General features: G+C 43.7%; 1 long non-coding RNA gene across 1 annotated transcript in view; it reads left to right on the forward strand.

Annotated features, from left to right (window-relative positions):
- The window catches only part of LOC307181231, a 526,820-nt gene that overhangs the window by 209,457 nt on the left and 291,302 nt on the right, over positions 1 to 26,061 (forward strand). The window lies entirely within an intron of this gene.

The following is a 26,061-nucleotide window of genomic DNA, read 5'->3' on the forward strand; positions in this document are numbered from 1 at the left end:
GCCTCGGCACGGTGCCCCAGCTTTGCAATGAGGACGCTTGTTGCGTGGGGGCTGCTGGCTGAATGGGAGACGATTCCCCACCACTGACCAACTTCAGAATTGTTTACAACTGGAGCAAGTGCCCTGATACGGTTTTCCTCTGTGGAACTGGTGGGTTCTGTGTTTTTTTCTCTTTTTCGTTTTTGGTTCAAGGTAGATTTTATTCCTCTTTTTTGTATTTACAGATATAAGCATGGAAATAATTTATTCATATAAATACATGTATGTGCAGGGAATAATTGTTTTTTCTGTTTTATTTTTTAAATTTTATTTCTTTTTAATTTTGAATTTTATTTTATATTTTTATACAGCAGGTTCTTATTGGTTATCTATTTTATACATATAAATGTATACATGCCAATCCCAGTCTCTCAACTCCTCCCACCACCACCCCCCAACAGCTTTCCCCCCTTGTTGTCCATACGTTTGTTGTCTACATCTGTTGCTCTATTTATGCCTTGCAAAATGGTTAATCTGTACAGTTTTTCTAGGTTCCACATATATGCATGAATATACAAGATTTGTTTTTCTCTTTCTGACTTACTTCACTCTGTATGACAGTCTCTAGATCCATCGACGTCTCTACAAATGACCCAATTTCATTCCTTTTCATGGCTTAGTAATATTCCATTTTATATATGTACCACAGCTTTATGCATTCGTCTGTCTGTGGGCATTTAGGTTGCTTCCATTACCTCGATATTGTAAATAGTGATGCAATGAACATTGCGGTGAATGACTCTTTTTGATTTATGGTTTTGTCTGGGTATATGTCCAGTACTGGGATTGCTGTATCATATGGTAATTCTATTGTTAGTTTCTTAAGAAATTCCATATTGTTCTCCATAATGACTGTATCAATTTATATTCCCAACAATAGTGGAAGAGGGTTCCTTTTCTCCAGACCCTTTCCAGCATTTTTTGTTTGTAGATTTTCAATGATGCCTATTCTACCAGGTGTGACGTGATACATCATTGTTGAATCCATTTCGTTGAGCAAGGGGTAGCTCTTGTCTATTACATATTTGGCTTATGGAATGGTATCTGTGCTAATTTCAAACTCTGCTTTTATGCAGCACCCCAACTCACCTTCCCCCTTAAGCAGGCATAAGTTGGTTTTCTAAACTTGAGACCCTGTTCTGTTTTGTAATTCAGTTCATGTGTAGCCAAGTTCACATTCCATGTATTAGTGATACCTTATGATGTTTCTTTTTCTGTGTGACTTATTTCACTTAGAATCATCGTGCCTCAATCCACTCATTATGCTGGTACAGGCCTGGTGACATAGATTTCATTGCTGAGTGGTATTCTGTTGTACAGAAGTACCGCAACTTCTTTATCCATTATATGCTCTCTGGGATATTTAACTTGTGCCGTAGAAGAGATTCCTGTAAAAAGAGCCGTCCCAAATTTTGGGGTTGCTGTGTCTTTTTGATATTAATTTCCCTAAGCTATAGGACCATAAGTGGAAGTGCCCTAGGCTCTGTTGCTTTGTTTTTTAGATGTTTCAGGAAACACCATACACTTCTCCCGAGTGTCTGTTGGCAATTTACATCCCGCCCATCAGCATAACAAGGCTCCCAGTTCTCCATGGCCTGTCCTGCCTTTCTGGATTTTACACTTTATTCTGATGGCCCTTTTGACCGGGGGGAAGTGAGACTTCATTGTAGTGCCGATTTCCTTTGCAAGCTTGCTTGGTTGGCCAAAAAGGGCATATGCGTTTTTTCCTGAATATATTCAGGAAAAAACGCATATGCCCTTTTGGCAAAGTGCATCATTGGGGACGTTCTGCCTCTTTTCCTACGCTTTCAATGCAATTCCAGTCTACCTCCTGAAATCGGTTTCCTGCAATTCTGCCCCGCTTTCAAGTCCTCTTGGCAGCCTTACTTCAGTCTATTTTTGGACGATAGCTGTCATTTATAACTCTGCAGGTTTGTGAATTACAGTGCCCCTGAGCTCCTTTCTTCAACTCGCTTTCTTGTGAGCTGGCCGCAACACCGCAGGATGGCTTCAGGCCCTAATGTGGTTCCGGCATGGCACGCTGAGCCTTTGGTTAATTCCTCTTCCTGGTGGGAAATGAGAGTTAAATTTGCCCATCCAGACACCTCCAGCTAGTCTTTCATTGGCTCTCGCTATTCCTGTTCATCTTCCACAGAAATTGCAAACTGGGCCAAACAGGTGGTTAAAGGGACTGACTCTCCAAGTGGGGAGAGTGTTAGTAAAGCGTCTGGAATGTTGCACCCGAGTACCAGGGTTCGAAAACTGAGACATATTTGAACACGTCTCCCGATCACATGGTTGATCATACTCTAGGTTCCACATGCATGTTTTAGATGAAGGAAGAATACCTTAAACCTGGGTAGTTGAAACCTGTGGAATGGGTACCATGCAATATGACTTCAAAGGGTCTTCATTTGCTCACGAACCTCTCCAATCCTATCACTGCTGCGTTTATGCCCTTATACACATGCTTGATTCTCTTTCGGAGACATAGCAATCCATAGGTTTTAAGATACTTACTAGTCAGGTACATTCTTAGGCGTTTAATATGGAGTGTTGAGTCCATTTCGTTGAGCAAGGAGTAGCTCTTGTCTATTCCATATTTGGCTTAAGGAACTTTATCTGTGCTCATTTCAATCTCTGGTTTTATGCAGCACCCCAACTCACCTTTACCCTTAAGCAAGCATAAGTTGGTTTTCTAAATTTGAGACCCTGTTCTGTTCTGTAATTCAGTTCCTGTGTAGCCAAGTTTACATTCCGTGTATTACTGATATCTTATGATGTTTCTTTTTCTGTGTGACTTATTTCAGTTAGAATCATCATACCTGAATCCACTCATTGTGCTGCTAAGGGCCTGATGACACAGATTTCATTGCTGAGTGATATTGCTTTGTAAGTAAGTACCACAACTTCTTTATCCATTTTTCACTTTCCGCGATGTTGAACTTGTACTGTAAACGAGGTTCTTGTAAACAGAGCCGTTCCAAACTTTGGGGTGGCTGTGTCTTTTTGATTTTAATTTCCCTAAGCTATAGGACCATAAGTGGAAGTGCCCTAGGTTCTGTTGCTTTGTTTTTTAGATGTTTCAGGAAACACCATACACTTCTCCCGAGTGGCTGTTGGCAATTTACATCCCGCCCATCAGCATAACAAGGCTCCCAGTTCTCCATGGCCTGTCCTGCCTTTCTGGATTTTACACTTTCTTCAGATGGCCCTTTTGACCGGGGGGAAGTGAGACTTCATTGTAGTGCAGATTTCCTTTGCAAGCTTGCTTGGTTGGCCAAAAAGGGCGTATGCGTTTTTTCCTGAATATATTCAGAAAAAAACGCATACGCCCTGTTTGGCCAAGTGCATCATTGTGGACGTTCTGCCTCTTTTCCTATGCTTTCAATGCAATTCCAGTCTACCTCCTGAAATCGGTTTCCTGCAATTCTGCCCCGCTTTCAAGTCCTCTTGGCAGCCTTACTTCAGTCTATTTTTGGACGATAGCTGTCATTTATAACTCTGCAGGTTTGTGAATTACAGTGCCCCTGAGCTCCTTTCTTCAACTCGCTTTCTTGTGACCTGGCCGCAACACCGCAGGATGGCTTCAGGCCCTAATCTGGTTCCGGCACGGCACGCTGAGCCTTTGGTTATTTCCTCTTCCTGGTGGGAAATGAGAGTTAAATTTGCCCGTCCAGACACCTCCAGCTAGTCTCTCATTGGTTCTCACTATTCCTGTTCATCTTCCAAGAAATTGCAAACTGGGCCAAACAGGAGGTTAAAGGCGCTGACTCTCCAAGTGGGGAGAGTGTTAGTAAAGCTTCTGGAATGTTGCACCCGAGTACCAGGGGAGGAAATCTGAGACATATTTGAACACGTCTCCCGTTCACATGGTTGATCATACTTGGGTTCCACATGCATCTTTTAGCTGAAGGAAGAATACCTTAAACCTGGGTAGTTGAAACCCGTGGAATGGGTACCATGCAATATGACTTCAAAGGGTCTTCATTTGCTCACGAACCTCTCCAATCCTATCACTGCTGCGTTTATGCCCCTGTACACATGCTTGATTCTCTTTCGGAGACATAGCAATCCATAGGTTTTAAGATACTTACTAGTCAGGTACATTCTTAGGCGTTTAATATGGGGTGTTGAGTCCATTTCGTTGAGCAAGGAGTAGCTCTTGTCTATTCCATATTTGGCTTAAGGAACTTTATCTGTGCTCATTTCAATCTCTGGTTTTATGCAGCACCCCAACTCACCTTTCCCCTTAAGCAAGCATAAGTTGGTTTTCTAAATTTGAGACCCTGTTCTGTTCTGTAATTCAGTTCCTGTGTAGCCAAGTTTACATTCCGTGTATTACTGATATCTTATGATGTTTCTTTTTCTGTGTGACTTATTTCAGTTAGAATCATCATACCTGAATCCACTCATTGTGCTGCTAAGGGCCTGATGACACAGATTTCATTGCTGAGTGATATTGCTTTGTAAGTAAATACCACAACTTCTTTATCCATTTTTCACTTTCTGGGATGTTGAACTTGTACTGTAAACGAGGTTCTTGTAAACAGAGCCATTCCAAACTTTGGGGTGGCAGTGTCTTTTTGATTTTAATTTCCCTAAGCTATAGGACCATAAGTGGAAGTGCCCTAGGTTCTGTTGCTTTGTTTTTTAGATGTTTCAGGAAACACCATACACTTCTCCCGAGTGGTTGTTGGCAATTTACATCCCGCCCATCAGCATAACAAGGCTCCCAGTTCTCCATGGCCTGTCCTGCCTTTCTGGATTTTACACTTTTTTCAGATGGCCCTTTTGACTGGGGGGAAGTGAGACTTCATTGTAGTGCAGATTTCCTTTGCAAGCTTGCTTGGTTGGCCAAAAAGGGCGTATGCGTTTTTTCCTGAATATATTCAGGAAAAAACGCATACGCCCTTTTTGGCCAAGTGCATCATTGTGGACGTTCTGCCTCTTTTCCTATGCTTTCAATGCAATTCCAGTCTACCTCCTGAAATCGGTTTCCTGCAATTCTGCTCCGCTTTCAAGTCCTCTTGGCAGCCTTACTTCAGTCTATTTTTGGACGATAGCTGTCATTTATAACTCTGCAGGTTTGTGAATTACAGTGCCCCTGAGCTCCTTTCTTCAACTCGCTTTCTTTTGAGCTGGCCGCAACACCGCAGGATGGCTTCAGGCCCTAATCTGGTTCCGGTACGGCACGCTGAGCCTTTGGTTATTTCCTCTTCCTGGTGGGAAATGAGAGTTAAATTTGCCCGTCCAGACACCTCCAGCTAGCCTCTCATTGGTTCTCGCTATTCCTGTTCATCTTCCGCAGAAATTGCAAACTGTGCCAAACAGGAGGTTAAAGGCGCTGACTCTCCAAGTGGGGAGAGTGTTAGTAAAGCGTCTGGAATGTTGCACCCGAGTACCAGGGGAGGAAAACTGAGACATATTTGAACACGTCTCCCAATCACATGGTTGATCATACTCTAGGTTCCACATGCATGTTTTAGCTGAAGGAAGAATACCTAAAACCTGGGTAGTTGAAACCCGTGTAATGGGTACCATGCAATATGACTTCAAAGGGTCTTCATTTGCTCACCGAACCTCTCCAATCCTATCACTGCTGCGTTTATGCCCCTGTACACATGCTTGATTCTCCTTCGGAGACATAGCAATCCATAGGTTTTAAGATACTTACTAGTCAGGTACATTCTTAGGCGTTTAATATGCGGTGTTGAGTCCATTTCGTTGAGCAAGGAGTAGCTCTTGTCTATTCCATATTTGGCTTAAGGAACTTTATCTGTGCTCATTTCAATCTCTGGTTTTATGCAGCACCCCAACTCACCTTTACCCTTAAGCAAGCATAAGTTGGTTTTCTAAATTTGAGACCCTGTTCTGTTCTGTAATTCAGTTCCTGTGTAGCCAAGTTTCCATTCCGTGTATTACTGATATCTTATGATGTTTCTTTTTCTGTGTGACTTATTTCAGTTAGAATCATCATACCTGAATCCACTCATTGTGCTGCTAAGGGCCTGATGACATAGATTTCATTGCTGAGTGATATTGCTTTGTAAGTGAATACCACAACTTCTTTATCCATTTTTCACTTTCTGCGATGTTGAACTTGTACTGTAAACGAGGTTCTTGTAAACAGAGGTGTCCCAAACTTTGGGGTGGCTGTGTCTTTTTGATTTTAATTTCCCTAAGCTATAGGACCATAAGTGGAAGTGCCCTAGGTTCTGTTGCTTTGTTTTTTAGATGTGTCAGGAAACACCATACACTTCTCCTGAGTGTCTGTTGGTAATTTACATCCCGCCCATCAGCATAACAAGGCTCCCAGTTCTCCATGGCCTGTCCTGCCTTTCTGGATTTTACACTTTTTTCAGATGGCCCTTTTGACCGGGGGGAAGTGAGACTTCATTGTAGTGCAGATTTCCTTTGCAAGCTTGCTTGGTTGGCCAAAAAGGGCGTATGCGTTTTTTCCTGATTATATTCAGGAAAAAACGCATACGCCCTTTTTGGCCAAGTGCATCATTGTGGACGTTCTGCCTCTTTTCCTATGCTTTCAATGCAATTCCAGTCTACCTCCTGAAATCGGTTTCCTGCAATTCTGCCCCGCTTTCAAGTCCTCTTGGCAGCCTTACTTCAGTCTATTTTTGGACGATAGCTGTCATTTATAACTCTGCAGGTTTGTGAATTACAGTACCCCTGAGCTCCTTTCTTCAACTCGCTTTCTTGTGACCTGGCCGCAACACCGCAGGATGGCTTCAGGCCCTAATGTGGTTCCGGCATGGCACGCTGAGCCTTTGGTTAATTCCTCTTCCTGGTGGGAAATGAGAGTTAAATTTGCCCATCCAGACACCTCCAGGTAGTCTTTCATTGGTTCTCGCTATTCCTGTTCATCTTCCGCAGAAATTGCAAACTGGGCCAAACAGGAGGTTAAAGGCGCTGACTCTCCAAGTGGGGAGAGTGTTAGTAAAGCGTCTGGAATGTTGCACCCGAGTACCAGGGGAGGAAAACTGAGACATATTTGAACACGTCTCCCATTCACATGGTTGATCATACTTGGGTTCCACATGCATGTTTTAGCTGAAGGAAGAATACCTAAAACCTCGGTAGTTGAAACCCGTGGAATGGGTACCATGCAATATGACTTCAAAGCGTCTTCATTTGCTCACCGAACCTCTCCAATCCTATCACTGCTGCGTTTATGCCCCTGTACATATGCTTGATTCTCTTTCGGAGACATAGCAATCCATAGGTTTTAAGATACTTACTAGTCAGGTACATTCTTAGGCGTTTAATATGGGCTGTTGAGTCCATTTCTTTGAGCAAGGAGTAGCTCTTGTCTATTCCATATTTGGCTTAAGGAACTTTATCTGTGCTCATTTCAATCTCTGGTTTTATGCAGCACCCCAACTCACCTTTACCCTTAAGCAAGCATAAGTTGGTTTTCTAAATTTGAGACCCTGTTCTGTTCTGTAATTCAGTTCCTGTGTAGCCAAGTTTCCATTCCGTGTATTACTGATATCTTATGATGTTTCTTTTTCTGTGTGACTTATTTCAGTTAGAATCATCATACCTGAATCCACTCATTGTGCTGCTAAGGGCCTGATGACACAGATTTCATTGCTGAGTGATATTGCTTTGTAAGTAAATACCACAACTTCTTTATCCATTTTTCACTTTCTGCGATGTTGAACTTGTACTGTAAACGAGGTTCTTGTAAACAGAGGCGTCCCAAACTTTGGGGTGGCTGTGTCTTTTTGATTTTAATTTCCCTAAGCTATAGGACCATAAGTGGAAGTGCCCTAGGTTCTGTTGCTTTGTTTTTTAGATGTTTCAGGAAACACCATACACTTCTCCTGAGTGTCTGTTGGTAATTTACATCCCGCCCATCAGCATAAAAAGGCTCCCAGTTCTCCATGGCCTGTCCTGCCTTTCTGGATTTTACACTTTTTTCAGATGGCCCTTTTGACCGGGGGGAAGTGAGACTTCATTGTAGTGCAGATTTCCTTTGCAAGCTTGCTTGGTTGGCCAAAAAGGGCGTATGCGTTTTTTCCTGAATATATTCAGGAAAAAACGCATACGCCCTTTTTGGCCAAGTGCATCATTGTGGACGTTCTGCCTCTTTTCCTATGCTTTCAATGCAATTCCAGTCTACCTCCTGAAATCGGTTTCCTGCAATTCTGCCCGGCTTTCAAGTCCTCTTGGCAGCCTTACTTCAGTCTATTTTTGGACGATAGCTGTCATTTATAACTCTGCAGGTTTGTGAATTACAGTGCCCCTGAGCTCCTTTCTTCAACTCGCTTTCTTGTGACCTGGGCGCAACACCGCAGGATGGCTTCAGGCCATAATGTGGTTCCGGCATGGCACGCTGAGCCTTTGGTTAATTCCTCTTCCTGGTGGGAAATGAGAGTTAAATTTGCCCATCCAGACACCTCCAGCTAGTCTTTCTTTGGTTCTCGCTATTCCTGTTCATCTTCCACAGAAATTGCAAACTGGGCCAAACAGGTGGTTAAAGGGACTGACTCTCCAAGTGGGGAGAGTGTTAGTAAAGCGTCTGGAATGTTGCACCCGAGTACCAGGGTACGAAAACTGAGACATATTTGAACACGTCTCCCGATCACATGGTTGATCATACTCTGGGTTCCACATGCATGTTTTAGCTGAAGGAAGAATACCTTAAACCTGGAGAGTTGAGACCCGTGGAATGGGTACCATGCAATATGACTTCAAAGGGTCTTCATTTGCTCACGAACCTCTCCAATCCTATCACTGCTGTGTTTATGCCCCTGTACACATGCTTGATTCTCTTTCGGAGACATAGCAATCCATAGGTTTTAAGATACTTACTAGTCAGGTACATTCTTAGGCGTTTAATATGGGGTGTTGAGTCCATTTCGTTGAGCAAGGAGTAGCTCTTGTCTATTCCATATTTGGCTTAAGGAACTTTATCTGTGCTCATTTCAATCTCTGGTTTTATGCAGCACCCCAACTCACCTTTACCCTTAAGCAAGCATAAGTTGGTTTTCTAAATTTGAGACCCTGTTCTGTTCTGTAATTCAGTTCCTGTGTAGCCAAGTTTCCATTCCGTGTATTACTGATATCTTATGATGTTTCTTTTTCTGTGTGACTTATTTCAGTTAGAATCATCATACCTGAATCCACTCATTGTGCTGCTAAGGGCCTGATGACACAGATTTCATTGCTGCGTGATATTGCTTTGTAAGTAAATACCACAACTTCTTTATCCATTTTTCACTTTCTGCGATGTTGAACTTGTACTGTAAACGAGGTTCTTGTAAACAGAGGCGTCCCAAACTTTGGGGTGGCTGTGTCTTTTTGATTTTAATTTCCCTAAGCTATAGGACCATAAGTGGAAGTGCCCTAGGTTCTGTTGCTTTGTTTTTTAGATGTTTCAGGAAACACCATACACTTCTCCCGAGTGGTTGTTGGCAATTTACATCCCGCCCATCAGCATAACAAGGCTCCCAGTTCTCCATGGCCTGTCCTGCCTTTCTGGATTTTACACTTTTTTCAGATGGCCCTTTTGACCGGGGGGAAGTGAGACTTCATTGTAGTGCAGATTTCCTTTGCAAGCTTGCTTGGTTGGCCAAAAAGGGCGTATGCGTTTTTTCCTGAATATATTCAGGAAAAAACGCATACGTCCTTTTTGGCCAAGTGCATCATTGTGGACGTTCTGCCTCTTTTCCTATGCTTTCAATGCAATTCCAGTCTACCTCCTGAAATCGGTTTCCTACAATTCTGCTCCGCTTTCAAGTCCTCTTGGCAGCCTTACTTCAGTATATTTTGGGACGATAGCTGTCATTTATAACTCTGCAGGTTTGTGAATTACAGTGCCCCTGAGCTCCTTTCTTCAACTCGCTTTCTTTTGAGCTGGCCGCAACACCGCAGGGTGGCTTCAGGCCCTAATCTGGTTCCAGTACGGCAGGCTGAGCCTTTGGTTATTTCCTCTTCCTGGTGGGAAATGAGAGTTAAATTTGCCCGTCCAGACACCTCCAGCTAGCCTCTCATTGGTTCTCGCTATTCCTGTTCATCTTCCGCAGAAATTGCAAACTGGGCCAAACAGGAGGTTAAAGGCGCTGACTCTCCAAGTGGGGAGAGTGTTAGTAAAGCGTCTGGAATGTTGCACCCGAGTACCAGGGGAGGAAAACTGAGACATATTTGAACACGTCTCCCGTTCACATGGTTGATCATACTCTGGGTTCCACATGCATGTTTTAGCTGAAGGAAGAATACCTTAAACCTGGAGAGTTGAGACCCGTGGAATGGGTACCATGCAATATGACTTCAAAGGGTCTTCATTTGCTCACCGAACCTCTCCAATCCTATCACTGCTGCGTTTATGCCCCTGTACACATGCTTTATTCTCTTTTGGAGGCATAGCAATCCATAGGTTTTAAGATACTTACTAGTCAGGTACATTCTTAGGCATTTAATATGGGGCTTTGAGTCCATTTCGTTGAGCAAGGAGTAGCTCTTGTCTATTCCATATTTGGCTTAAGGAACTTTATCTGTGCTCATTTCAATCTCTGGTTTTATGCAGCACCCCAACTCACCTTTCCCCTTAAGCAAGCATAAGTTGGTTTTCTAAATTTGAGACCCTGTTCTGTTCTGTAATTCAGTTCCTGTGTAGCCAAGTTTACATTCCGTGTATTAGTGATATCTTATGATGTTTCTTTTTCTGTGTGACTTATTTCAGTTAGAATCATCGTACCTGAATCCACTCATTATGCTGCTACGGGCCTGATGACATAGATTTCATTGCTGAGTGATACTGCATTGTACGTAAGTACCACAAGTTCTTTATCCATTTTTCACTTTCTGCGATGTTGAACTTGTACTGTAAACGAGGTTCTTGTAAACCGAGCCGTTCCAAACTTTGGGGTGGCTGTGCCTTTTTGATTTTAAATTCCCTAAGCTATAGGACCATAAGTGGAAGTGCCCTAGGCTCTGTTGCTTTGTCTTTTAGATGTTTCAGGAAACACCATACACTTCTCCCGACTGGTTGTTGGCAATTTACATCCCGCCCTTCAGCATAACAAGGCTCCCAGTTCTACATGGCCTGTCCTGCCTTTCTGGATTTTACACTTTTTTCAGATGGCCCTTTTGACCTGGGGGAAGTGAGACTTCATTGTAGTGCAGATTTCCTTTGCAAGCTTGCTTGGTTGGCCAAAAAGGGCGTATGCGTTTTTTCCTGAATATATTCAAGAAAAAACGCATACGCCCTTTTTGGCCAAGTGCATCATTGTGGACGTTCTGCCTCTTTTCCTATGCTTTCAATGCAATTCCAGTCTACCTCCTGAAATCGGTTTCCTGCAATTCTGCCCCGCTTTCAAGTCCTCTTGGCAGCCTTACTTCAGTCTCTTTTTGGACGATAGCTGTCATTTGTAACTCTGCAGGTTTGTGAATTACAGTGCCCCTGAGCTCCTTTCTTCAACTCGCTTTCTTTTGAGCTGGCCGCAACACCGCAGGATGGCTTCAGGCCCTAATCTGGTTCCGGCACGGCACGCTGAGCCTTTGGTTAATTCCTCTTCCTGGTGGGAAATGAGAGTTAAATTTGCCCGTCCAGACACCTCCAGCTAGCCTCTCATTGGTTCTCGCTATTCCTGTTCATCTTCCGCAGAAATTGCAAACTGGGCCAAACAGGAGGTTAAAGGGACTGACTCTCCAAGTCGGGAGAGTGTTAGTAAAGCGTCTGGAATGTTGCACCCGAGTACCAGGGTACGAAAACTGGGACATATTTGAACACGTCTCCCGATCTCATGGTTGATCATACTCTAGGTTCCACATGCATGTTTTAGCTGAAGGAAGAATACCTAAAACCTGGGTAGTTGAAACCCGTGGAATGGGTACCATGCAATATGACTTCAAAGGGTCTTCATTTGCTCACCGAACCTCTCCAATCCTATCACTGCTGTGTTTATGCCCCTGTACACATGCTTGATTCTCTTTCGGAGACATAGCAATCCATAGGTTTTAAGATACTTACTAGTCAGGTACATTCTTAGGCGTTTAATATGGGGTGTTGAGTCCATTTCGTTGAGCAAGGAGTAGCTCTTGTCTATTCCATATTTGGCTTAAGGAACTTTATCTGTGCTCATTTCAATCTCTGGTTTTATGCAGCACCCCAACTCACCTTTCCCCTTAAGCAAGCATAAGTTGGTTTTCTAAATTTGAGACCCTGTTCTGTTCTGTAATTCAGTTCCTGTGTATCCAAGTTTCCATTCCGTGTATTACTGATATCTTATGATGTTTCTTTTTCTGTGTGACTTATTTCAGTTAGAATCATCATACCTGAATCCACTCATTGTGCTGCTAAGGGCCTGATGACACAGATTTCATTGCTGAGTGATATTGCTTTGTAAGTAAATACCACAACTTCTTTATCCATTTTTCACTTTCTGCGATGTTGAACTTGTACTGTAAACGAGGTTCTTGTAAACAGAGCCGTTCCAAACATTGGGGTGGCTGTGTCTTTTTGATTTTAATTTCCCTAAGCTATACGACCATAAGTGGAAGTGCCCTAGGCTCTGTTGCTTTGTTTTTTAGATGTTTCAGGAAACACCATACACTTCTCCCGAGTGGTTGTTGGCAATTTACATCCCGCCCATCAGCATAACAAGGCTCCCAGTTCTCCATGGCCTGTCCTGCCTTTCTGGATTTTACACTTTTTTCAGATGGCCCTTTTGACCGGGGGGAAGTGAGACTTCATTGTCGTGCAGATTTCCTTTGCAAGCTTGCTTGGTTGGCCAAAAAGGGCGTATGCGTTTTTTCCTGAATATATTCAGGAAAAAACGCATACACCCTTTTTGGCCAAGTGCATCATTGTGGACGTTCTGCCTCTTTTCCTATGCTTTCAATGCAATTCCAGTCTACCTCCTGAAATCGGTTTCCTGCAATTCTGCCCCGCTTTCAAGTCCTCTTGGCAGCCTTACTTCAGTCTATTTTTGGACGATAGCTGTCATTTATAACTCTGCAGGTTTGTGAATTACAGTGCCCCTGAGCTCCTTTCTTCAACTCGCTTTCTTGTGACCTGGCCGCAACACCGCAGGATGGCTTCAGGCCCTAATCTGGTTCCGGCACGGCACGCTGAGCCTTTGGTTATTTCCTCTTCCTGGTGGGAAATGAGAGTTAAATTTGCCCGTCCAGACACCTCCAGCTAGTCTCTCATTGGTTCTCGCTATTCCTGTTCATCTTCCAAGAAATTGCAAACTGGGCCAAACAGGAGGTTAAAGGCGCTGACTCTCCAAGTGGGGAGAGTGTTAGTAAAGCGTCTGGAATGTTGCACCCGAGTACCAGGGGAGGAAAACTGAGAAATATTTGAACACGTCTCCCGTTCACCTGGTTGATCATACTTGGTTTCCACATGCATCTTTTAGCTGAAGGAAGAATACCTTAAACCTGGGTATTTGAAACCCGTGGAATGGGTACCATGCAATATGACTTCAAAGGGTCTTCATTTGCTCACCGAACCTCTCCAATCCTATCACTGCTGCGTTTATGCCCCTGTACACATGCTTGATTCTCTTTCGGAGACATAGCAATCCATAGGTTTTAAGATACTTACTAGTCAGGTACATTCTTAGGCGTTTAATATGCGGTGTTGAGTCCATTTCGGTGAGCAAGGAGTAGCTCTTGTCTATTCCATATTTGGCTTAAGGAACTTTATCTGTGCTCATTTTAATCTCTGGTTTTATGCAGCACCCCAACTCACCTTTCCCCTTAAGCAAGCATAAGTTGGTTTTCTAAATTTGAGACCCTGTTCTGTTCTGTAATTCAGTTCCTGTGTAGCCAAGTTTACATTCCGTGTATTACTGATATCTTATGATGTTTCTTTTTCTGTGTGACTTATTTCAGTTAGAATCATCATACCTGAATCCACTCATTGTGCTGCTAAGGGCCTGATGACACAGATTTCATTGCTGAGTGATATTGCTTTGTAAGTAAATACCACAACTTCTTTATCCATTTTTCACTTTCTGCGATGTTGAACTTGTACTGTAAACGAGGTTCTTGTAAACAGAGCCGTTCGAAACTTTGGGGTGGCTGTGTCTTTTTGATTTTAAATTCCCTAAGCTATAGGACCATAAGTGGAAGTGCCCTAGGCTCTGTTGCTTTGTTTTTTAGATGTTTCAGGAAACACCATACACTTCTCCCAAGTGTTTGTTGGCAATTTACATCCCGCCCTTCAGCATAACAAGGCTCCCAGTTCTCCATGGCCTGTCCTGCCTTTCTGGATTTTACACTTTTTTCAGATGGCCCTTTTGACCGGGGGGAAGTGAGACTTCATTGTAGTGCAGATTTCCTTTGCAAGCTTGCTTGGTTGGCCAAAAAGGGCGTATGCGTTTTTTCCTGAATATATTCAGGAAAAAACGCATACGCCCTTTTTGGCCAAGTGCATCATTGTGGACGTTCTGCCTCTTTTCCTATGCTTTCAATGCAATTCCAGTCTACCTCCTGAAATCGGTTTCCTGCAATTCTGCCCCGCTTTCAAGTCCTCTTGGCAGCCTTACTTCAGTCTATTTTTGGACGATAGCTGTCATTTATAACTCTGCAGGTTTGTGAATTACAGTGCCCCTGAGCTCCTTTCTTCAACTCGCTTTCTTGTGACCTGGCCGCAACACCGCAGGATGGCTTCAGGCCCTAATCTGGTTCCGGCACGGCACGCTGAGCCTTTGGTTATTTCCTCTTCCTGGTGGGAAATGAGAGTTAAATTTGCCCGTCCAGACACCTCCAGCTAGTCTCTCATTGGTTCTCGCTATTCCTGTTCATCTTCCAAGAAATTGCAAACTGGGCCAAACAGGAGGTTAAAGGCGCTGACTCTCCAAGTGGGGAGAGTGTTAGTAAAGCGTCTGGAATGTTGCACCCGAGTACCAGGGGAGGAAAACTGAGAAATATTTGAACACGTCTCCCGTTCACCTGGTTGATCATACTTGGTTTCCACATGCATCTTTTAGCTGAAGGAAGAATACCTTAAACCTGGGTATTTGAAACCCGTGGAATGGGTACCATGCAATATGACTTCAAAGGGTCTTCATTTGCTCACCGAACCTCTCCAATCCTATCACTGCTGCGTTTATGCCCCTGTACACATGCTTGATTCTCTTTCGGAGACATAGCAATCCATAGGTTTTAAGATACTTACTAGTCAGGTACATTCTTAGGCGTTTAATATGCGGTGTTGAGTCCATTTCGGTGAGCAAGGAGTAGCTCTTGTCTATTCCATATTTGGCTTAAGGAACTTTATCTGTGCTCATTTCAATCTCTGGTTTTATGCAGCACCCCAACTCACCTTTCCCCTTAAGCAAGCATAAGTTGGTTTTCTAAATTTGAGACCCTGTTCTGTTCTGTAATTCAGTTCCTGTGTAGCCAAGTTTACATTCCGTGTATTACTGATATCTTATGATGTTTCTTTTTCTGTGTGACTTATTTCAGTTAGAATCATCATACCTGAATCCACTCATTGTGCTGCTAAGGGCCTGATGACACAGATTTCATTGCTGAGTGATATTGCTTTGTAAGTAAATACCACAACTTTTTTATCCATTTTTCACTTTCTGCGATGTTGAACTTGTACTGTAAACGAGGTTCTTGTAAACAGAGCCGTTCGAAACTTTGGGGTGGCTGTGTCTTTTTGATTTTAAATTCCCTAAGCTATAGGACCATAAGTGGAAGTGCCCTAGGCTCTGTTGCTTTGTTTTTTAGATGTTTCAGGAAACACCATACACTTCTCCCAAGTGTTTGTTGGCAATTTACATCCCGCCCTTCAGCATAACAAGGCTCCCAGTTCTCCATGGCCTGTCCTGCCTTTCTGGATTTTACACTTTTTTCAGATGGCCCTTTTGACCGGGGGGAAGTGAGACTTCATTGTAGTGCAGATTTCCTTTGCAAGCTTGCTTGGTTGGCCAAAAAGGGCGTATGCGTTTTTTCCTGAATATATTCAGGAAAAAACGCATACGCCCTTTTTGGCCAAGTGCATCATTGTGGACGTTCTGCCTCTTTTCCTATGCTTTCAATGCAATTCCAGTCTACCTCCTGAAATCGGTTTCCTGCAATTCTGCCCCGCTTTCAAGTCCTCTTGGCAGCCTTACTTCAGTCTATTTTTGGACGATAGCTGTCATTTATAACTCTGCAGGTTTGTGAATTACAGTGCCCCTGAGCTCCTTTCTTCAACTCGCTTTCTTTTGAGCTGGCCGCAACACCGCAGGATGGCTTCAGGACCTAATCTGGTTCCGGTACGGCACGCTGAGCCTTTGGTTAATTCCTCTTCCTGGTGGGAAATGAGAGTTAAATTTGCCCATCCAGACACCTCCAGCTAGTCTCTCATTGGTTCTCGCTATTCCTGTTCATCTTCCACAGAAATTGCAAACTGGGCCAAACAGGAGGTTAAAGGGACTGACTCTCCAAGTGGGGAGAGTGTTAGTAAAGCGTCTGGAATGTTGCACCCGAGTACCAGGGTACGAAAACTGAGACATATATGAACACGTCTCCCGATCACATGGTTGATCATACTCTAGGTTCCACATGCATGTTTTAGCTGAAGGAAGAATACCTTAAACCTGGGTAGTTGAAACCCGTGGAATGGGTACCATGCAATATGACTTCAAAGGGTCTTCATTTGCTCACCGAACCTCTCCAATCCTATCACTGCTGCGTTTATGCCCCTGTACACACGCTTGATTCTCTTTTGGAGACATAGCAATCCATAGGTTTTAAGATACTTACTAGTCAGGTACATTCTTAGGCGTTTAATATGGGGTGTTGAGTCCATTTCGTTGAGCAAGGAGTAGCTCTTGTCTATTCCATATTTGGCTTAAGGAACTTTATCTGTGCTCATTTCAATCTCTGGTTTTATGCAGCACCCCAACTCACCTTTCCCCTTAAGCAAGCATAAGTTGGTTTTCTAAATTTGAGACCCTGTTCTGTTTTGGAATGCAGTTCCTGTGTAGCCAAGTTTGCATTCCGTGTATTAGTGATATCTTATGATGTTTCTTTTTCTGTGTGACTTATTTCAGTTAGAATCATCGTACCTGAATCCACTCATTATGCTGCTACGGGCCTGATGACATAGATTTCATTGCTGAGTGATACTGCATTGTACGTAAGTACCACAAGTTCTTTATCCATTTTTCACTTTCTGTGATATTGAACTTGTACGGTAAACGAGGATCTTGTAAACGGAGGCGTCCCAAACTTTGGGGTGGCTGTGTCTTTTTGATTTTAAATTCCCTAAGCTATAGGACCATAAGTGGAAGTGCCCTAGGTTCTGTTGCTTTGTTTTTTAGATGTTTCAGGAAACACCATACACTTCTCCTGAGTGTCTGTTTGCAATTTACATCCCGCCCATCAGCATAACAAGGCTCCCAGTTCTCAATGGCCTGTTGCCTTTCTGGATTTTACACTTTTTTCAGATGGCCCTTTTGACCGGGGGGAAGTGAGACTTCATTGTAGTGCAGATTTCCTTTGCAAGCTTGCTTGGTTGGCCAAAAAGGGCGTATGCGTTTTTTCCTGAATATATTCAGGAAAAAACGCATACGCCCTTTTTGGCCAAGTGCATCATTGTGGACGTTCTGCCTCTTTTCCTATGCTTTCAATGCAATTCCAGTCTACCTCCTGAAATCGGTTTCCTGCAATTCTGCCCCGCTTTCAAGTCCTCTTGGCAGCCTTACTTCAGTCTATTTTTGGACGATAGCTGTCATTTATAACTCTGCAGGTTTGTGAATTGCAGTGCCCCTGAGCTCCTTTCTTCAACTCGCTTTCTTGTGAGCTGGCCGCAACACCGCAGGATGGCTTCAGGCCCTAATCTTGTTCCGGCCCGGCATGCTGAGCCTTTGGTTAATTCCTCTTCCTGGTGGGAAATGAGAGTTAAATTTGCCCGTCCAGACACCTCCAGCTAGCCTCTCATTGGTTCTCGCTATTCCTGTTCATCTTCCGCAGAAATTGCAAACTGGGCCAAACAGGAGGTTAAAGGGACTGACTCTCCAAGTCGGGAGAGTGTTAGTAATGCGTCTGGAATGTTGCACCCGAGTACCAGGGGAGGAAAACTGAGACATATTTGAACACGTCTCCCATTCACATGGTTGATCATACTCTGGGTTCTACATGCATGTTTTAGCTGAAGGAAGAATACCTTAAACCTGGAGAGTTGAGACCCGTGTAATGGGTACCATGCAATATGACTTCAAAGGGTCTTCATTTGCTCACCGAACCTCTCCAATCCTATCACTGCTGCGTTTATGCCCCTGTACACATGCTTGATTCTCTTTTGGAGGCATAGCAATCCATAGGTTTTAAGATACTTACTAGTCAGGTACATTCTTAGGCGTTTAATATGGGGTTTTGAGTCCATTTCGTTGAGCAAGGAGTAGCTCTTGTCTATTCCATATTTGGCTTAAGGAACTTTATCTGTGCTCATTTCAATCTCTGGTTTTATGCAGCACCCCAACTCACCTTTCCCCTTAAGCAAGCATAAGTTGGTTTTCTAAATTTGAGACCCTGTTCTGTTTTGGAATGCAATTCCTGTGTAGCCAAGGTTACATTCCGTGTATTAGTGATATCTTATGATGTTTCTTTTTCTGTGTGACTTATTTCAGTTAGAATCATCGTACCTGAATCCACTCATTATGCTGCTACGGGCCTGATGACATAGATTTCATTGCTGAGTGATACTGCATTGTACGTAAGTACCACAAGTTCTTTATCCATTTTTCACTTTCTGCGATGTTGAACTTGTACTGTAAACGAGGTTCTTGTAAACAGAGCCGTTCCAAACTTTGGGGTGGCTGTGTCTTTTTGATTTTAATTTCCCTAAGCTATAGGACCATAAGTGGAAGTGCCCTAGGCTCTGTTGCTTTGTTTTTTAGATGTTTCAGGAAACACCATACACTTCTCCCGAGTGGTTGTTGGCAATTTCCATCCCGCCCATCAGCATAACAAGGCTCCCAGTTCTCCATGGCCTGTCCTGCCTTTCTGGATTTTACACTTTTTTCAGATGGCCCTTTTTACCGGGGGGAAGTGAGACTTCATTGTAGTGCAGATTTCCTTTGCAAGCTTGCTTGGTTGGCCAAAAAGGGCGTATGCGTTTTTTCCTGAATATATTCAGGAAAAAACGCATACACCCTTTTTGGCCAAGTGCATCATTGTGGACGTTCTGCCTCTTTTCCTATGCTTTCAATGCAATTCCAGTCTACCTCCTGAAATCGGTTTCCTGCAATTCTGCCCCGCTTTCAAGTCCTCTTGGCAGCCTTACTTCAGTCTATTTTTGGACGATAGCTGTCATTTATAACTCTGCAGGTTTGTGAATTACAGTGCCCCTGAGCTCCTTTCTTCAACTCGCTTTCTTGTGACCTGGCCGCAACACCGCAGGATGGCTTCAGGCCCTAATCTTGTTCCGGCACGGCATGCTGAGCCTTTGGTTATTTCCACTTCCTGGTGGGAAATGAGAGTTAAATTTGCCCGTCCAGACACCTCCAGCTAGTCTCTCATTGGTTGTCGCTATTCCTGTTCATCTTCCACAGAAATTGCAAACTGGGCCAAACAGGAGGTTAAAGGGACTGACTCTCCAAGTCGGGAGAGTGTTAGTAAAGCGTCTGGAATGTTGCACCTGAGTACCAGGGGAGGAAAACTGAGACATATTTGAACACGTCTCCCGTTCACATGGTTGATCATACTTGGGTTCCACATGCATGTTTTAGGTGAAGGAAGAATACCTTAAACCTGTGTATTTGAAAGCCGTGGAATGGGTACCATGCAATATGACTTCAAAGGGTCTTCATTTGCTTACCGAACCTCTCCAATCCTATCACTGCTGCGTTTATGCCCCTGTACACATGCTTGATTCTCTTTCGGAGACATAGCAATCCATAGGTTTTAACATACTTACTAGTCAGGTACATTCTTAGGCGTTTAATATGGGGTGTTGTGTCCATTTCGTTGAGCAAGGAGTAGCTCTTGTCTATTCCATATTTGGCTTAAGGAACTTTATCTGTGCTCATTTCAATCTCTGGTTTTATGCAGCACCCCAACTCACCTTTCCCCTTAAGCAAGCATAAGTTGGTTTTCTAAATTTGAGACCCTGTTCTGTTTTGTAACTGATTTCCTGTGTAGCCAAGTTTACATTCCGTGTATTACTGATATCTTATGATGTTTCTTTTTCTGTGTGACTTATTTCAGTTAGAATCATCATACCTGAATCCACTCATTGTGCTGCTAAGGGCCTGATGACACAGATTTCATTGCTGAGTGATATTGCTTTGTAAGTAAATACCACAACTTTTTTATCCATTTTTCACTTTCTGCGATGTTGAACTTGTACTGTAAACGAGGTTCTTGTAAACAGAGCCGTTCGAAACTTTGGGGTGGCTGTGTCTTTTTGATTTTAAATTCCCTAAGCTATAGGACCATAAGTGGAAGTGCCCTAGGCTCTGTTGCTTTGTTTTTTAGATGTTTCAGGAAATACCATACACTTCTCCCGAGTGTTTGTTGGCAATTTACATCCCGCCCATCAGCATAACAAGGCTCCCAGTTCTCCATGGCCTGTCCTGCCTTTCTGCATTTTACACTTTTTTCAGATGGCCCTTTTGACCGGGGGAAGTGAGACTTCATTGTAGTGCAGATTTCCTTTGCAAGCTTGCTTGGTTGGCCAAAAAGGGCGTATGCGTTTTTTCCTGAATATATTCAGGAAAAAACGCATACGCCCTTTTTGGCCAAGTGCATCATTGTGGACGTTCTGCCTCTTTTCCTATGCTTTCAATGCAATTCCAGTCTACCTCCTGAAATCGGTTTCCTGCAATTCTGCCCCGCTTTCAAGTCCTCTTGGCAGCCTTACTTCAGTCTATTTTTGGACGATAGCTGTCATTTATAACTCTGCAGGTTTGTGAATTACAGTGCCCCTGAGCTCCTTTCTTCAACTCGCTTTCTTGTGACCTGGCCGCAACACCGCAGGATGGCTTCAGGCCCTAATCTGGTTCCGGTACGGCACGCTGAGCCTTTGGTTATTTCCTCTTCCTGGTGGGAAATGAGAGTTAAATTTGCCCGTCCAGACACCTCCAGCTAGCCTCTCATTGGTTCTCGCTATTCCTGTTCATCTTCCGCAGAAATTGCAAACTGGGCCAAACAGGAGGTTAAAGGCGCTGACTCTCCAAGTGGGGAGAGTGTTAGTAAAGCGTCTGGAATGTTGCACCCGAGTACCAGGGGAGGAAAACTGAGACATATTTGAACACGTCTCCCGTTCACATGGTTGATCATACTCTGGGTTCCACATGCATGTTTTAGCTGAAGGAAGAATACCTTAAACCTGGAGAGTTGAGACCCGTGTAATGGGTACCATGCAATATGACTTCAAAGGGTCTTCATTTGCTCACCGAACCTCTCCAATCCTATCACTGCTGCGTTTATACCCCTGTACACATGCTTGATTCTCTTTTGGAGACATAGCAATCCATAGGTTTTAAGATACTTACTAGTCAGGTACATTCTTAGGCGTTTAATATGGGGTGTTGAGTCCATTTCGTTGAGCAAGGAGTAGCTCTGGTCTATTCCATATTTGGCTTAAGGAACTTTATCTGTACTCATTTCAATCTCTGGTTTTATGCAGCACCCCAACTCACCTTTCCCCTTAAGCAAGCATAAGTTGGTTTTCTAAATTTGAGACCCTGTTCTGCTTTGGAATGCAGTTCCTGTGTAGCCAAGTTTACATTCTGTGTATTAGTGATATCTTATGATGTTTCTTTTTCTGTGTGACTTATTTCAGTTAGAATCATCGTACCTGAATCCACTCATTATGCTGCTACGGGCCTGATGACATAGATTTCATTGCTGAGTGATACTGCATTGTACGTAAGTACCACAAGTTCTTTATCCATTTTTCACTTTCTGCGATGTTGAACTTGTACTGTAAACGAGGTTCTTGTAAACAGAGCCGTTCCAAACTTTGGGGTGGCTGTGTCTTTTTGATTTTAATTTCCCTAAGCTATAGGACCATAAGTGGAAGTGCCCTAGGTTCTGTTGCTTTGTTTTTTAGATGTTTCAGGAAACACCATACACTTCTCCTGAGTGTCTGTTGGTAATTTACATCCCGCCCATCAGCATAAAAAGGCTCCCAGTTCTCCATGGCCTGTCCTGCCTTTCTGGATTTTACACTTTTTTCAGATGGCCCTTTTGACCGGGGGGAAGTGAGACTTCATTGTAGTGCAGATTTCCTTTGCAAGCTTGCTTGGTTGGCCAAAAAGGGCGTATGCGTTTTTTCCTGAATATATTCAGGAAAAAACGCATACGCCCTTTTTGGCCAAGTGCATCATTGTGGACGTTCTGCCTCTTTTCCTATGCTTTCAATGCAATTCCAGTCTACCTCCTGAAATCGGTTTCCTGCAATTCTGCCCCGCTTTCAAGTCCTCTTGGCAGCCTTACTTCAGTCTATTTTTGGACGATAGCTGTCATTTATAACTCTGCAGGTTTGTGAATTACAGTGCCCCTGAGCTCCTTTCTTCAACTCGCTTTCTTTTGAGCTGGCCGCAACACCGCAGGATGGCTTCAGGCCCTAATCTGGTTCCGGCACGGCACGCTGAGCCTTTGGTTAATTCCTCTTCCTGGTGGGAAATGAGAGTTAAATTTGCCCGTCCAGACACCTCCAGCTAGTCTCTCATTGGTTCTCGCTATTCCTGTTCATCTTCCACAGAAATTGCAAACTGGGCCAAACAGGAGGTTAAAGGGAGTGACTCTCCAAGTCGGGAGAGTGTTAGTAAAGCGTCTGGAATGTTTCACCTGAGTACCAGGGGAGGAAAACTGAGACATATTTGAACACGTCTCCCGTTCACATGGTTGATCATACTTGGGTTCCACATGCATGTTTTAGCTGAAGGAAGAATACCTTAAACCTGTGTATTTGAAAGCCGTGGAATGGGTACCATGCAATATGACTTCAAAGGGTCTTCATTTGCTCACCGAACCTCTCCAATCCTATCACTGCTGCGTTTATGCCCCTGTACACACGCTTGATTCTCTTTTGGAGACATAGCAATCCATAGGTTTTAAGATACTTACTAGTCAGGTACATTCTTAGGCGTTTAATATGGGGTGTTGAGTCCATTTCGTTGAGCAAGGAGTAGCTCTTGTCTATTCCATATTTGGCTTAAGGAACTTTATCTGTGCTCATTTCAATCTCTGGTTTTATGCAGCACCCCAACTCACCTTTCCCCTTAAGCAAGCATAAGTTGGTTTCCTAAATTTGAGACCCTGTTCTGTTTTGGAATGCAGTTCCTGTGTAGCCAAGTTTACATTCCGTGTATTACTGATATCTTATGATGTTTCTTTTTCTGTGTGACTTATTTCAGTTAGAATCATCGTACCTGAATCCACTCATTATGCTGCTACGGGCCTGATGACATAGATTGCATTGCTGAGTGATACTGCATTGTACGTAAGTACCAAAAGTTCTTTATCCATTTTTCACTTTCTGTGATATTGAACTTGTACAGTAACCGAGGTTCTTGTAAATGGAGGCGTCCCAAACTTTGGGGTGGCTGTGTCTTTTTGATTTTAATTTCCCTAAGCTATAGGACCATAAGTGGAAGTGCCCTAGGCTCTGTTGCTTTGTTTTTTAGATGTTTCAGGAAACACCATACACTTCTCCCGAGTGGTTGTTGGCAATTTACATCCCACCCATCAGCATAACAAGGCTCCCAGTTCTCCATGGCCTGTCCTGCCTTTCTGGATTTTACACTTTTTTCAGATGGCCCTTTTTACCGGGGGGAAGTGAGACTTCATTGTAGTGCAGATTTCCTTTGCAAGCTTGCTTGGTTGGCCAAAAAGGGCGTATGCGTTTTTTCCTGAATATATTCAGGAAAAAACGCATACGCCCTTTTTGGCCAAGTGCATCATTGTGGACGTTCTGCCTCTTTTCCTATGCTTTCAATGCAATTCCAGTCTACCTCCTGAAATCGGTTTCCTGCAATTCTGCCCCGCTTTCAAGTCCTCTTGGCAGCCTTACTTCAGTCTATTTTTGGACGATAGCTGTCATTTATAACTCTGCAGGTTTGTGAATTACAGTGCCCCTGAGCTCCTTTCTTCAACTCGCTTTCTTTTGAGCTGGCCGCAACACCGCAGGATGGCTTCAGGCCCTAATCTGGTTCCGGCACGGCACGCTGAGCCTTTGGTTAATTCCTCTTCCTGGTGGGAAATGAGAGTTAAATTTGCCCGTCCAGACACCTCCAGCTAGTCTCTCATTGGTTGTCGCTATTCCTGTTCATCTTCCACAGAAATTGCAAACCGGGCCAAACAGGAGGTTAAAGGGAGTGACTCTCCAAGTCGGGAGAGTGTTAGTAAAGCGTCTGGAATGTTGCACCTGAGTACCAGGGGAGGAAAACTGAGACATATTTGAACACGTCTCCCGTTCACATGGTTGATCATACTTGGGTTCCACATGCATGTTTTAGCTGAAGGAAGAATACCTTAAACCTGTGTATTTGAAAGCCGTGGAATGGGTACCATGCAATATGACTTCAAAGGGTCTTCATTTGCTCACCGAACCTCTCCAATCCTATCACTGCTGCGTTTATGCCCCTGTACACACGCTTGATTCTCTTTTGGAGACATAGCAATCCATAGGTTTTAAGATACTTACTAGTCAGGTACATTCTTAGGCGTTTAATATGGGGTGTTGAGTCCATTTCGTTGAGCAGGAGTAGCTCTTGTCTATTCCATATTTGGCTTAAGGAACTTTATCTGTGCTCATTTCAATCTCTGGTTTTATGCAGCACCCCAACTCACCTTTCCCCTTAAGCAAGCATAAGTTGGTTTTCTAAATTTGAGACCCTGTTCTGTTTTGGAATGCAGTTCCTGTGTAGCCAAGTTTACATTCCGTGTATTAGTGATATCTTATGATGTTTCTTTTTCTGTGTGACTTATTTCAGTTAGAATCATCGTACCTGAATCCACTCATTATGCTGCTACGGGCCTGATGACATAGATTGCATTGCTGAGTGATACTGCATTGTACGTAAGTACCAAAAGTTCTTTATCCATTTTTCACTTTCTGTGATATTGAACTTGTACAGTAACCGAGGTTCTTGTAAATGGAGGCGTCCCAAACTTTGGGGTGGCTGTGTCTTTTTGATTTTAATTTCCCTAAGCTATAGGACCATAAGTGGAAGTGCCCTAGGCTCTGTTGCTTTGTTTTTTAGATGTTTCAGGAAACACCATACACTTCTCCCGAGTGTCTGTTGGCAATTTACATCCCGCCCATCAGCATAACAAGGCTCCCAGTTCTCCATGGCCTGTCCTGCCTTTCTGGATTTTACACTTTTTTCAGATGGCCCTTTTGACCGGGGGGAAGTGAGACTTCATTGTAGTGCAGATTTCCTTTGCAAGCTTGCTTGGTTGGCCAAAAAGGGCGTATGCGTTTTTTCCTGAATATATTCAGGAAAAAACGCATACACCCTTTTTGGCCAAGTGCATCATTGTGGACGTTCTGCCTCTTTTCCTATGCTTTCAATGCAATTCCAGTCTACCTCCTGAAATCGGTTTCCTGCAATTCTGCCCCGCTTTCAAGTCCTCTTGGCAGCCTTACTTCAGTCTATTTTTGGACGATAGCTGTCATTTATAACTCTGCAGGTTTGTGAATTACAGTGCCCCTGAGCTCCTTTCTTCAACTCGCTTTCTTGTGACCTGGCCGCAACACCGCAGGATGGCTTCAGGCCCTAATCTGGTTCCGGTACGGCACGCTGAGCCTTTGGTTATTTCCTCTTCCTGGTGGGAAATGAGAGTTAAATTTGCCCGTCCAGACACCTCCAGCTAGCCTCTCATTGGTTCTCGCTATTCCTGTTCATCTTCCGCAGAAATTGCAAACTGGGCCAAACAGGAGGTTAAAGGCGCTGACTCTCCAAGTGGGGAGAGTGTTAGTAAAGCGTCTGGAATGTTGCACCCGAGTACCAGGGGAGGAAAACTGAGACATATTTGAACACGTCTCCCGTTCACATGGTTGATCATACTCTGGGTTCCACATGCATGTTTTAGCTGAAG

The sequence above is a fragment of the Stenella coeruleoalba genome (genome assembly GCF_951394435.1).
Source record: "Stenella coeruleoalba genome assembly, contig: scaffold_64, whole genome shotgun sequence".
Classification (NCBI taxonomy): domain Eukaryota; kingdom Metazoa; phylum Chordata; class Mammalia; order Artiodactyla; family Delphinidae; genus Stenella; species Stenella coeruleoalba.